Source organism: Tiliqua scincoides, chromosome 6 (genome assembly GCF_035046505.1).
Source record: "Tiliqua scincoides isolate rTilSci1 chromosome 6, rTilSci1.hap2, whole genome shotgun sequence".
Taxonomy (NCBI): domain Eukaryota; kingdom Metazoa; phylum Chordata; class Lepidosauria; order Squamata; family Scincidae; genus Tiliqua; species Tiliqua scincoides.
Window position 1 is genome coordinate 77,927,225 of NC_089826.1, and position 12,020 is coordinate 77,939,244.

The 12,020-nt window shown below is 43.8% G+C and overlaps 1 protein-coding gene and 1 pseudogene across 2 annotated transcripts in view; both read left to right on the forward strand.

Moving 5' to 3' along the window:
• PPARGC1A (PPARG coactivator 1 alpha) overlaps positions 1 to 12,020 on the forward strand; it is a 402,579-nt gene that overhangs the window by 202,014 nt on the left and 188,545 nt on the right. The gene's annotated exons all lie outside the window — the stretch shown is intronic.
• On the forward strand, positions 1,367 to 1,486 carry LOC136656495 (5S ribosomal RNA; annotated as a pseudogene).

Consider the following 12,020-nt stretch of genomic DNA (forward strand, 5'->3'; position numbering starts at 1 on the left):
AACCTTGAGGCAAAATCCGGAGCCGGAGTCCCTGAGGCAGTTCATGGCTGAACACAGTCACGTTCTGGCAACTCCTGTGATGCCGCTGCAACCAACCATATTGGCTTCTGCCTTTCCATTGGACCATTTCAGTGATGTGGAGAGGGGGGATTTGCTGCATGGGTAACAGTCTATCCTCCATATCTACTTTACCCAGGCTTCGCGCACTGGAGAGGACACTCTGTTCCAGAACACTATTCAGAGTGCGATACCATAGTCTTCCAAGACTGAAGGATGCCAGCAATACTGAATACATTGAGTCCTACTTCTACTGTGTCTTCCTGATAGGAAAATGGCGGTAATTATGACAGAGTGAATTGTGTGCAGAGGTAGAACCTGCTCTCTGCACACAGGGGCACATTACACACCCTTCTGAGTCTGCCACTAGAGGTCATGCTCTTGTCAAGGACAGCAGGCAGGTACTGTCTACATGGCAGATGTAATTTGCAAGCCCAAGGCTTAATTTTTCTCCTCTGAAGAAACTGAAGCTAGTTCTATGGTTGAAGCTTAAATGAGCACATTAGGAACACTATTGGGCTGAAGGCCAAATGTGTCCTGACCCTTGGTGAGCTGAACACCTTGAGAGAGGAGTGAGTTTTTCCCCCTCTCAACTTTGACCCAAGTTGCTGCTTGTTTGCACTGTCTCATGAAATCCAGTGAGAGTCTCATCACCTGCATATTCCTTCAAGTGCAACCTCTGTCCCAAGTCAGAGGGATGGCCTTACAGTGGTAAGCTTCCTCTGTAGTGGCACCTCAACTATGGAATTTCTTTCAAGAGGAATTGAGAACTATCCCCCTCCCTCATGGCTTTTCGGCAAGGACTCTAAACATTTCTGTTTTGTCTGACATTTGTGTAATGGGTTGATGTCTGCCCTCTGTACCTTTGTAATAGTGCTGTGGTGTGTTTGCTTCTTGCTAGACCAGGTACCACCAGTGGTACTTGAGGTGGTGTCTGGTAGTACTCGCTGGACCCCTGGACCCCAGCCCCCACAGCGAGACCGAGAATACAATACAAGAAACAATAGGCTTAGTTTGGTGGGCAGAGCTCCAAAGCATACTTTTCCATGCTCATGGGAAAGAAGCCTTCCCATTCACCTTGAGCTTCTTACTGGTGCTTGTTGCATCACCTCTGGCCTCCCAATCTGGAAGTTACTGGTAACGATGTCCTTGGCAGTTTCTTCCAGTGATATTTCAAATAGGTGGACCATGTGATGTGGTACGGTAGGGAACACACCTTGAGAAACACTGTCCTAGACCAAATAGTTCCCCCCATGGCTCTACTGTGTGTGCCTGTGTTTAATGATTTTAACATTGAATGTTATACATTGTATGCAGCAACTGTTACCCTGCACATGCCCAATCTCGTCTGATCTCGGAAGCTAAGCAGGGTCAGGCCTGGTTAGTACTTGGATGGGAGACCGTCTGGGAATACTGGGTGCTGTAGGCTTATACCATAGTCTTTTGAGACTGAAGGTTGCCAACCATGTTATACATTGTAAATTAATTGTGGAGCTTTGTAAGCCACCTTGGGCCTACTTGCTTCAGCATGCAAAAGGTGGGATATAAATTTTAGCAACAACAACAGTCCTGCTTTTGGTTCACTGCCTTTGCATGATGCTAGCACAGGATGGAACTTTGCCACGTGGATTGAAACATTTGCTTTGCAGTTGCAAGTAGTAATGAGTTAACCTTTTCTCAGAATGTGGGAAGATGAGATCTGATGTATTCCAGAGCATATGCCACCATTTCCCCCTTGTTAGCAGTGTTCTTATTCCTGCATGTAGCTAACGCTGATCTACAGTGACACTTAGTGAAAGCAGCAAGACTGCATCACAACGGTAATCTTCTCCGACGCTGATGCTCTTTGCTGGGAATACAACTCATGGCCTTCTTGGCACGTTAACCTAAATATTGAAGTGATTTTAAAAATCACATAGACTGCTGGGATCTTTTTTTTAATTATTATGATAAGAAGTCTGTGACTAACTCAACATGCAGCACAATCCTAACCTGCCCTGGAGCAGACAGGCCGGCAAGCCTGCACTGCATCCAAGGCGGGATTGGGGCTGAAAGTGGCTCAGCCCCGGAAAGCCACAACAGCCCCACTTTGGCTACTTGGATCTGTGCCATCTCAAGAGCCCAGGACTGCCCCAGGCTGCCTGGGAACGGGGTTACCTGCAGGATCCTGGCCTCATCCAGGACCCATAACTGCAGGATCCTGGCCCCGCCTCCCGCTCCCCGGAATGCCTGCCGCCCATCCTCACCCGCCCCAAAACCCACCCCATCCTCACCCGCCCCAAAACCCACCCCATCCTCACCCACCCCACCCGTCCCTCCCACCTCCTCCCCGCCCCCAAACCTCTGCGTCTTGGCTGAGGTAACTCACCCTTTCCCTGGGGCCCATGTTGGTGCAGGGAGGCTGGTGCAAGTCCATGCGCTGACCGAACCCCACTCATGTAGGCTCAAAAGTGCTTTACGCCATTTTCCTGACAACGATGGACTGGTACAAGGGACTTGCGCTGACCTATCTGAAGCTCTGGATCGTGTTCTTAAAAACATTAGCATTGACAAAGTACAACCTGATCTTGAAATCCTGTTACATGTGTGAATAATCCCATAGGCCTCTACCATCTTCATGAGAAGATGCCTCATCTTCACAATGAAAGTATAGCAAAACTTTGTTGGAAAACTTGACTAATTAAATACAATATTGTGTTGAGTTGCAGTATAATTCTCCCACTTCATAAGCATGGAATCTCAGGAGATTTTGTGTGTTGTAGTCCCCCTCTGGAATTTCTATAGGTTTTCTGCCTAAGTAGTTCTATGTGATATCACATACCCAATAGAAGTTGATGTCTATTTCAGATGCATTTAAAGTTGATGCATTTAAAGCAAATGGATTGATAGCATTGAGAACAAGTCCATCCAAATTCTACAACAAGAACTGCAGAGTTCTGCAGTTACATGTATAATATAACTGTATAATGTATGTAAATTTAAATTTATGTAAATTTATGTAAATTTATTTATTCTGTATAATTTGTGCAAATTAAATTGTTTTTTTTTAATTATTTCTTTTTGCAAATTGTATCATTAGAGTGAATTATTTTGGTTCTGCCAGCTATGGGGAGAGGGGTGTTATTAAGAAGGGCTTGCCTGTGGCAGTGATTGAAAATATGGTTCAGTTACCTGTCAGGCTGCTGTGATTTTAGTAGGCATTGCCCACATGCCTTCAGCCCATTTCTGCCCAGCTCACAGGTGTACACATTTGATCCCTGTTGCATATATGCAACATTGGGCAGAAATGGCTTAAGCATAGTTTAGCAACTGTAAAGTCTAGAAGCCTTCTTGTTTACAAAATAAAGTCCACCGCACAAAGACTTAACAACATTGAAATAAATAAATGAGCTGTGATGGATTGTGCAGCAGGTGTGATCTGATGGTGAGCTGTTGCCTGAAACAGCGAAGCAGGATCAGATGCCTTGGATAGGAGACACAGGCGGCTGGCACAACTCGGCTGGCAAAAAAGAGCTAGTGAAACGGTCTGTAGCTTGGATTGCAGCTACCTGCGAAAGCTTGGAGGGTGCAGGAGTCGTCAGATGCAAGATGACTGCATCTTGCAAGGTGCAAGATCACTGTGCCATGAAGGGAAACATCTGGAGAAACGGAGGGTTCTATGAGATTTTCTCATGGAACCATCCTTGTAAGTACTTTGTTGAAAAACAGGGTTCACGTTCAGCCTGCCTATGTAAACCAACCTGAGTTTATGAGAAAAGTGGTATATAAATAATAAAATAAACTCTCATGATGGGACTGCTAGTACTGTAAAGATAACACATGTTAAGAAGAGATTGCCAAGCTGGGTCTGGGATGTCCAGATGGCCGTAGTGCATCTGTGTGTCTCCCCTCTTTCCCTTTTGCAGGTATGTGGGCAATGCCTTCAGTAGAACTAGGCAGCAACTGTTACCCTGCACATGCCCGATCTCATATGATCTTGGAAGCTAAGCAGGGTCAGGCCTGGTTAGTACTTGGATGGGAGACTGCCTGGGAATACCTAGTGCTGTAGGCTTCTACCATAGTCTTTCGAGACTGAAGGTTGCCAACCATCTCCCTATACTGAACACTATCTCCCGATCTTGTCTGATCTTGGAAGCTAAGCAGGGTCAGGCCTGGTTAGTACTTGGATGGGAGACCGCGTGGGAATACCGGGTGCTGTAGGCTTATACCATAGTCTTTCGAGACTGAAGGTTGCCAGCCTTCAGTAGAACTGTACCAGTACTCTGGATACCCACCCCACAGATAGCTGTCTCAGACCCACATGCAGGCTAGACAAATAGACTTGTTTGCTCAGCGTAATTCTTCACTGTCGCCACTGGCATCTTTCCCTGCTACAATAAATGCTGTAAATAGTGCACCAGCACAGAAAATGAAATCCTCGGGAGTTTTAAAACTGTAAAATATGGGAGATCTATTAAGTGAAAATTGCAAATGTGACACAATTGCTAAAAAAAAAAGTCATTAAAGAAATTACTAATGCTAAAAACAAATATGCATTGTATTATACTAGCATATGCCTGGGACCAGCCTGTTAACAGAAGTGCAATACATGAAAATTGTAAAAAAAAATCCCTATACATTACTAAACTGCTAGAGTGGAAAAATGAAACCTTCTTTCCCCAGCCATAAGCAATCAGTTGGCTTTCTTTCTTTGCTCCCTTTCCTTTGTATAATAGCAGTGGCTTGCAGGGTACATGTTAAGAAAGCAATCCGTCTGAAACTTTCAGAAGGGAGAATGATACTGCTGATTGTGGGAACCATAAGATGCCATTGCATTCAGTTATGAGGTGTTTATTTGTGTCACTGTTGCCCTGATACTTTGAGGAACAGAAGAAGGAAATTGCCATTGTTTTTAAATTTTCTAGCAATGAATTTAGAACTTGGGTGCTGAAGCGGAACTGGAGATCTGTAAGGTCTGGAGCCATGAGCTAAAGTAGGAATTCCTGGAAAACTAGCCAGATGACTGAGGTTAGCTTTCAGCAAGAACATGTGGTATCCTCTGATCCCTATCAAATCTTCTAGGTCACCCTTGATCATTTATCTAAGCAGGACTAAGGAGTGAAGGATTCTCCTGCTGTCTTCTCGGTGGTACACTGTGTCCCCTTCCCTTGGAAGAAGCTGGGCTGGCAACTATAAACATAAAAATATAACTCTAAATGACTTTGCAGCTGTGATACTTAAGTCTTACAGTGTACGTCTACTACATGTAAGATCTATCAGAGAAAATGAATATTCTTTACTGTAGTATAGAGTGTGTTTGTATCAGGGGATGTAGGCTATACATTATGATTTTTTCTCTCTCTAAGTCAAATGCTGCTGTGGTCTGATGAAGTCAGTCGTCAACTTCTTCTTTGGTTATAGTTTGTAGCAATGTCCTGAAAGTCCCACTATTGGGTTTCTCCGTTGGATGGGCATTGTGGTCTTCATGGATGGTATATTTATGGTTTGGAGAGTGCTGGTTCAGCAAACCTGCTGCATAATGATACTCATTTCATTGTTATACTGTAAGTGGTTAAAGCCAAGTATACATGAATACGTAATGTGCTCTTCCAGTTTCATAGCCCTAGTGATACATTATAGTGGTGAGCGACGGAGACATTTATTCCAAAGCAAATGCAGGGAGTGATTTAGAAATGCCAATAACAATAATGCAATTAGAGTTGCAAAAACATCTCAGTTGACCAAACAAATCTTTTCTAAAATGCACCTGCAATATTTCTTTAGCACATTTTAATTAAGTATATATTCAGCATATTTAGTCGGAGACTCAATTACGCACTGGGAGCATCAAGGAATGAAATACTACAATTGCCTGCTTGGTGCTCTTGTTTAAATTCAGCAGTGATTTTCTATGAAGCTGCTACAGAGGTGTGCAGAAATCTGGGACCATATTGGTAAATGCCATTGTTAGCTTCAATAACAATTACAATCATTCAGGCTGCAGTTACTAGAGAATGGATTTTAATAAGCACTAGATGTGCCTAGCTTTTCAAGCACACTCTTTTGCTATTTTTTATTTACTGATGTCTCTGTTTCCTCTGCCTCTCTTGTATACACATATACATGCGCTCTCTCTCTCTCTCTCTCTCTCTCTCTCTCTCTCACACACACACACACACACACACACACACAAATACACACATGCTCACTAATGACCATGTTAGATTCCTTTGATCTATGTGAAACAGATCCCTGTGCAGTATTTACAGCTCTGCTTTACTCTCTAGTTTATATATCAAGGTGTCACCGTATCTCCCAGCCAAGCAGCGGAACACATACAGTGAAAGTGACAGTGATGTGAGGTTACAGAGTCCCAACCAGTAAATCATGATGCTGCAGAGAAGCCATAAGACATTGACAATGAGGAACAGACAGAATACCATTTTAACCTGAAGCGTAACGCCAGATTAATGACGAGGATAATGGTTTTAGCTCTCAGTAGTTAAAAAGAACTCTCTAGTTGATAATTTTCAAAGTAGTTAAGAAGACAGAGGACTATATTCTGCCACAGGCATTCCAGAGGGGTAAAGTACTAGAAACAGGGGAAACAGGCTTAAGGTGCAGGGCATGAGCAAGGACTTGTGGAATGTAGGGCCACAGAGCCTCATTGAGTTGTGGTTAGCTACTTCCTTTGAATCTAGGGTACATCGGTTCAGATCCCATGTGTTGCTCAGGCTCACCTTGTGTCCTAAGACAATTTAGAATCCCTTGATCTCTTCTAGAAAGAGAGTTACAGTGTGCAGGATAAGAACATAAGAAGAGCCCCTCTGGATCAGGCCAAAGGCTCATCTAGTCCAGCTTCCTGTATCTCACAGTGGCCCAACAGATGCTTCAGGGAGCACACAAGACAACAAGATACCTGCATTCTGTTTGCTACTGGCATTCTGAGGTAGCCTAATTGTTTGTCCTCACTATCAGCTGATTAGAGGCACATCTTTTCAGAACCTGGAGGTTCTACTTAGCTATCATGTTTAATTGTCCCTGCTAGACCTACAGCCCAATCCGATGGTGGATTGGGCTGCTGTGCAGAGGCCATTATGACAGCAGAAGTGACTTCTGCTGTTATAAAATGGCTGCCGATATAGATACCCAGCACTCCATACCGTTCCCATTCTGCAAGCATTGCCAGAGGAGGTGTTAGTGCCACAGCTGTACTGCCAGACTCTGCCTTGCCTACTGGGCTAGGTAAGGCAGTGGTGGGGGCAGAGAGGGGGCAGACCAGGGGTGAAAGTGGACAGGGAGGGAGGAGGAACAGATGGTGGGGAGGCAGTAGATCCGGTGGCAATGGCATGTGCTAGATCCTCTGCACGCCTTTTTGGTGCTGTCACCTCTGAACATTTATCAAAACAGCCTAATTTATGACACATATATATGGAACTTTAATTGACAATCAAGAAGGAAAACTAACATAGACTTGTGTGACAGATAGGATTAGTCACTTTTATGAACTTATTTGCAGTGGTTCTTTATGCTCTACTTACACTGTCCTTCTATGCCCACATACAGCTAACCTTTCAGGTCTCTCTGGACCTCGTCCTATTTGACACTGAGAGCTTTCATTTTCACTCATGCTCAATTTGTCCAGGAGTTTCATATCCATCTGAGATGGCCAATCAGGTCTCGGTTTTTGCCTGTGGCCTTTTTGGTACATTTACAACATCTGTGACAAAAGGGTGGCAGGCAAAAACATGACAATCCATTCCCAGATCTCGAATGCCAACATCTGGCAGCTTGTCATTAAGGTTTTTTGAGGGTATGTTTCGCCTCTCTCTGTTTTCAAATAATTCAACATCTTGATTTTTGTGCCACAGGGGAGAGTGCCTGTGGCTCAGGGATGCCCCCAAACGGATGTACTGAGTCTCATTGTGTAGAGAATCTCCCTGGGAAGAGTATGTCTTGAAGAAACATCATATGTACGTTATGATTGGAAATGGGGAGGTGAGGAGAACCATCCTTTTCTTCTGTGTCTTAAATAGAAGGCATATACAGTATATATATAGTGCAGGGCAGTGTATATATATATACACTGTACGTCTTGTCCTTGAAAAACTGCCAGGCTGTCACATATCATTTGTGGCAGCACCTCAGAATCACAGATGAACATTTGAGACACGCCAGCGATAAGATGGAGTTGCAAAGTGGGTATCTGCTTCTTTAACATGGTGGCTTGTAAATTTACTGGATTAACCTTGGAGTACCTTGATAACAGATGGAATAAAAGATCACATGGCACCATTTAAATAGTCAAAGCCTGACCCCAGTGTCCTGGTCAGTGTTCCTTCTCCTATTTAATGACATTACTAATTAATTGGCACAAGTGTTGTTAGCTAGCCTTATGTGGGATGCTGCTGAAAGCCTGCTGGGGACTGGCATTTAGATATGCTGCAGTCACTAGCTGGTCCGAATGCCATAGTTTGCTTTTATTTTTTTTAATTGTAAGAAAAAAGGATGGATGCAAATGCTTGCAAATTGTTAATGTTTCGTGTACATAAGTATGCATATAGTATTCAATTTCTCGTTCTAAATTAATAGATTAGATTGCCTCCCTAGGATGTTAGCAAACTTCTCTGCTATGGTTTGTCAGGGAAATCTACTTAAGAATCTATCTAAGGAATCTACCTTCACAGATAATGACAATGATCATGGTGACGTCTTTTCTTTTTTTTTTAAACCAAGCACACTGATAGTCTGCTTCAAATTTTGCCTCTTTCCCCCTATACAGTGGCCCTAGCAAGTTATTTAAAATTTCAAACTATTTCAAGGATTGCAATAAAATAACTTGCTACACTGATACATTTTCAGATGTTGCAGAAATTTGGGGGCTTAGCACAAAGTTCCCAGTGTCTCTCATGCAAACATTATTGAAGGCTGGAATTGTGCCTTATAGGAGGTGGAAGACTGTTGCCCAAAATAGCAGCCTCACATCTCCTCCTCCCCCCTCCCCCACAGTAATATCTAATAATATATGTCATATTACCATACTGTAATTTTCCTTACCCTAAAAAGAAAAGAAAAGAAAAAGAAAAACAGGCATGCAAAGGTGGAGAAAGTCAGAATATGGTGACATATCATATGCCTATTTTATTAGGCATTCCTAAGTGAGAAGATGTGGACCTCTTTTTGGACAACTATGTACTTCCCATATCATCTCATTTTGGCCTTAGATATTATTTATTTGTCTGTTACTGTATTTATATACCAGCTTTCTCATAGATTCAAGGCAGTTTACGTAGGTTTTTACACGGGCACACACTCACACTTCCAGTGGGGTTTTTTTTAATAAGTATTGTCCCATACAAGAGACTCATAGAATTCTCCATTTCTTCAGATGTTTCCCTTCATAGTGGCTTGCCATCATCCTGGCTTGCCAACCCTTTGTGCTCCCAAGCTTTCCCAGGCAGCTGCAAATCAAGCCTCAGGTGTTATCTTGCCAGCAGACACCTCTGCATTTTTCCACACTCCACCACAGAGATAGGTCAGCAGCCTCTCAGTCTATTGCAGTGATTTTCAACCTTTTTCATCTCACTGCACACTGACAAGGCACTAAAATTGTCAAGGCACACCACCAGGTTTTTGACAACTGACAAGGCACGCCACGCTGGCAGTGGGGGCTCACATCTCCCATTGGCCCTATTAATAAATGACCTTCCCCCAAATTCCTGTGGCACACCTGTGGACCACTCGCGGCACACCAGTGTGCCACAGCACAGTGGTTGAAAGTGGCTGGTTTTTTGGTTCCCATCCTAAGGCAAATAATCCAGCTTAGCTTCTTCAGGCAGGGTGGCAGCTCAACCTCCAGACCACCCCACTTGCCAAATATTAGTCCAATCAGAAGCTCTACATTGCATGGAAAGGCCCATGAGAATGGCTTGTAGAAAGAGCTGGTCCACACTGATGTGCTCTGAAACTCCCATCTCTCCTCCCCATTCACTGTACTGACAATTGCTGCCAGTGCTTTTCTATGTTCTGAGACTCTGATTTCCCAGCAGTTGTCCAGTGCACTCTTGTTCTCACTGTCTAATGAACTTTGCGCACCATATTGTCTGACTAGGGCTATCCTGTGGGAAAAAGGGAAACTGTTAAAGGCAACCTCCTGAGGTTTTCCAACCTCATTCTCTATAATACTTTGAAGAACAGAACCCTTGTTATGTAAGTCTTTTGTCTACTAGTCCTCCTTGGAGGATCCAGTTAGTTACTAGCAGCTTGTCTGTAGGTTTCAATGCTTCATTCAGAACTGCTAATTTATGGGGATTCAGGGAAAAAAATGTGGTGTAAATAGTGAAACTGTGAGGTCTTGGGGGGTTTTTTTGGGTTTTTTTCCTCTCTTTTTTTTAAAATTTTTTTGCTCATCTTCCCCTGGCATGATTAACCCAAATTAAATTTCTCACAGTCATGCCAGAGGCAGTTAACAAATCATTTGCTTGCTTGTAAGGGATTTGGGCTGATTATAGGGAAAACTATGATTACCTTCATTGCAAAACGTGTAAAATGTAGAGAATAATTGTGGTGCAATAATACCAGCATTTATTGTACAATTAAACCTGTACAAAATAATAGCCATCAGAATTATTGAGATTGCAGGGTAAAAGTAATCATGAATGAGAAGAGAAACACTATTGTGCCAGAAAATTGAGTATATCCTTCATTCATTTTTCAGCACTGTCCAATTCTATAGTGACTATATAGCAAAAAGAAGATATAATAATTTAAGTAGATAAAATTGATCAAGTAAGAAGCAGAGTTATAAAGTAAACAGAACATAAGTGCTAGAGCTCCCCATGCTATTAGCCTAACTAAGGCTGCTGGGAGTCCACAAAGATGATAAGGTTGTGTCATTCATTCATTTGAATTTATGAAGCTCCTTTATACTGTACTGAGTTAGGGTCCAATCCTATACTTACCTAGTACCAGCACTGAACCCTAGTGCTGGGTGCCATAAACGTGCCGTGAAGCATGTTTACGCCACCTGAAGACTAGGGAGTGCTGGCACTGGGCCATGCCAGTAAGGCTCTAGACCCAGCACTGGCAGGAGGAGGATGCACCACCACTGGGGATAAGTGAGACTGCTGGGTGGCAGTGCAGCCTCTGGGGGATGGGGGGAGAGCAGAAGGGGCATGGGCAGGAACTGGGGCGGAATGGGGTGGGACCTGTGGAGCCCTGCTCTGCCGAATCTTGAACTCTGTGTCGGGCCTGAAGGCCTGACAAGGCAGCTGTCATATCTGCACTGGCAAAATAGCTGGCGCAGACCCATTGCCCGGGCTTTCCTCGGTGGAAGTGGGCAAAAGTCCCCTTCCCCTGAGGAGACTCCTGGCAGCTTCCTGACACCCACTGGATACAGCGGTAGTCATTTTGGTGCTTCTGCTCCACCAGGTAATGGGAAGCATAGGATTGGGGTGTTAGATCATTGGGCAGACCATCTGACACAGTGCAGTTTATATTAGTGCTGTTTATTTTTAGTTATATTAGTTTATATTAGTTGGAAGTAACCATTTAGGGTCCTTGGTTGATTGGTTGGTTGGTTGGTTGGTTGGTTGGTTGGTTGGTTGGTTGGTTGGTTGGTTGGTTGGTTGATTGGCAATGCAAGAACAAACACTCCCTTAACTTGAAGAGGCCCCTCCACCCCAGGATGCAGAGCATGCCTTGTTGTCATGGCTGCATCCATGCTGGGAAGTTGGATAGGACTGGGCCCTGAGATCCTTTAATGCAGTGCTTCCCAAACTTACCCAACCTGTGATGTCTTTCCCCAGTGCTCGATCCGGAAGTGAATGATGGTGACATGTTTTGCATCATACGATGACATCACCAACCACTTACTCCCAGATTCAGCAACCAGAAGCAAACCTAAAAATAGTAGTAAGGAGGCCAGGGTTGGTGAGAAAGCTTTTTTAAGTGCATGGTTTTCATGCACAGCAGTTCTACCTGCC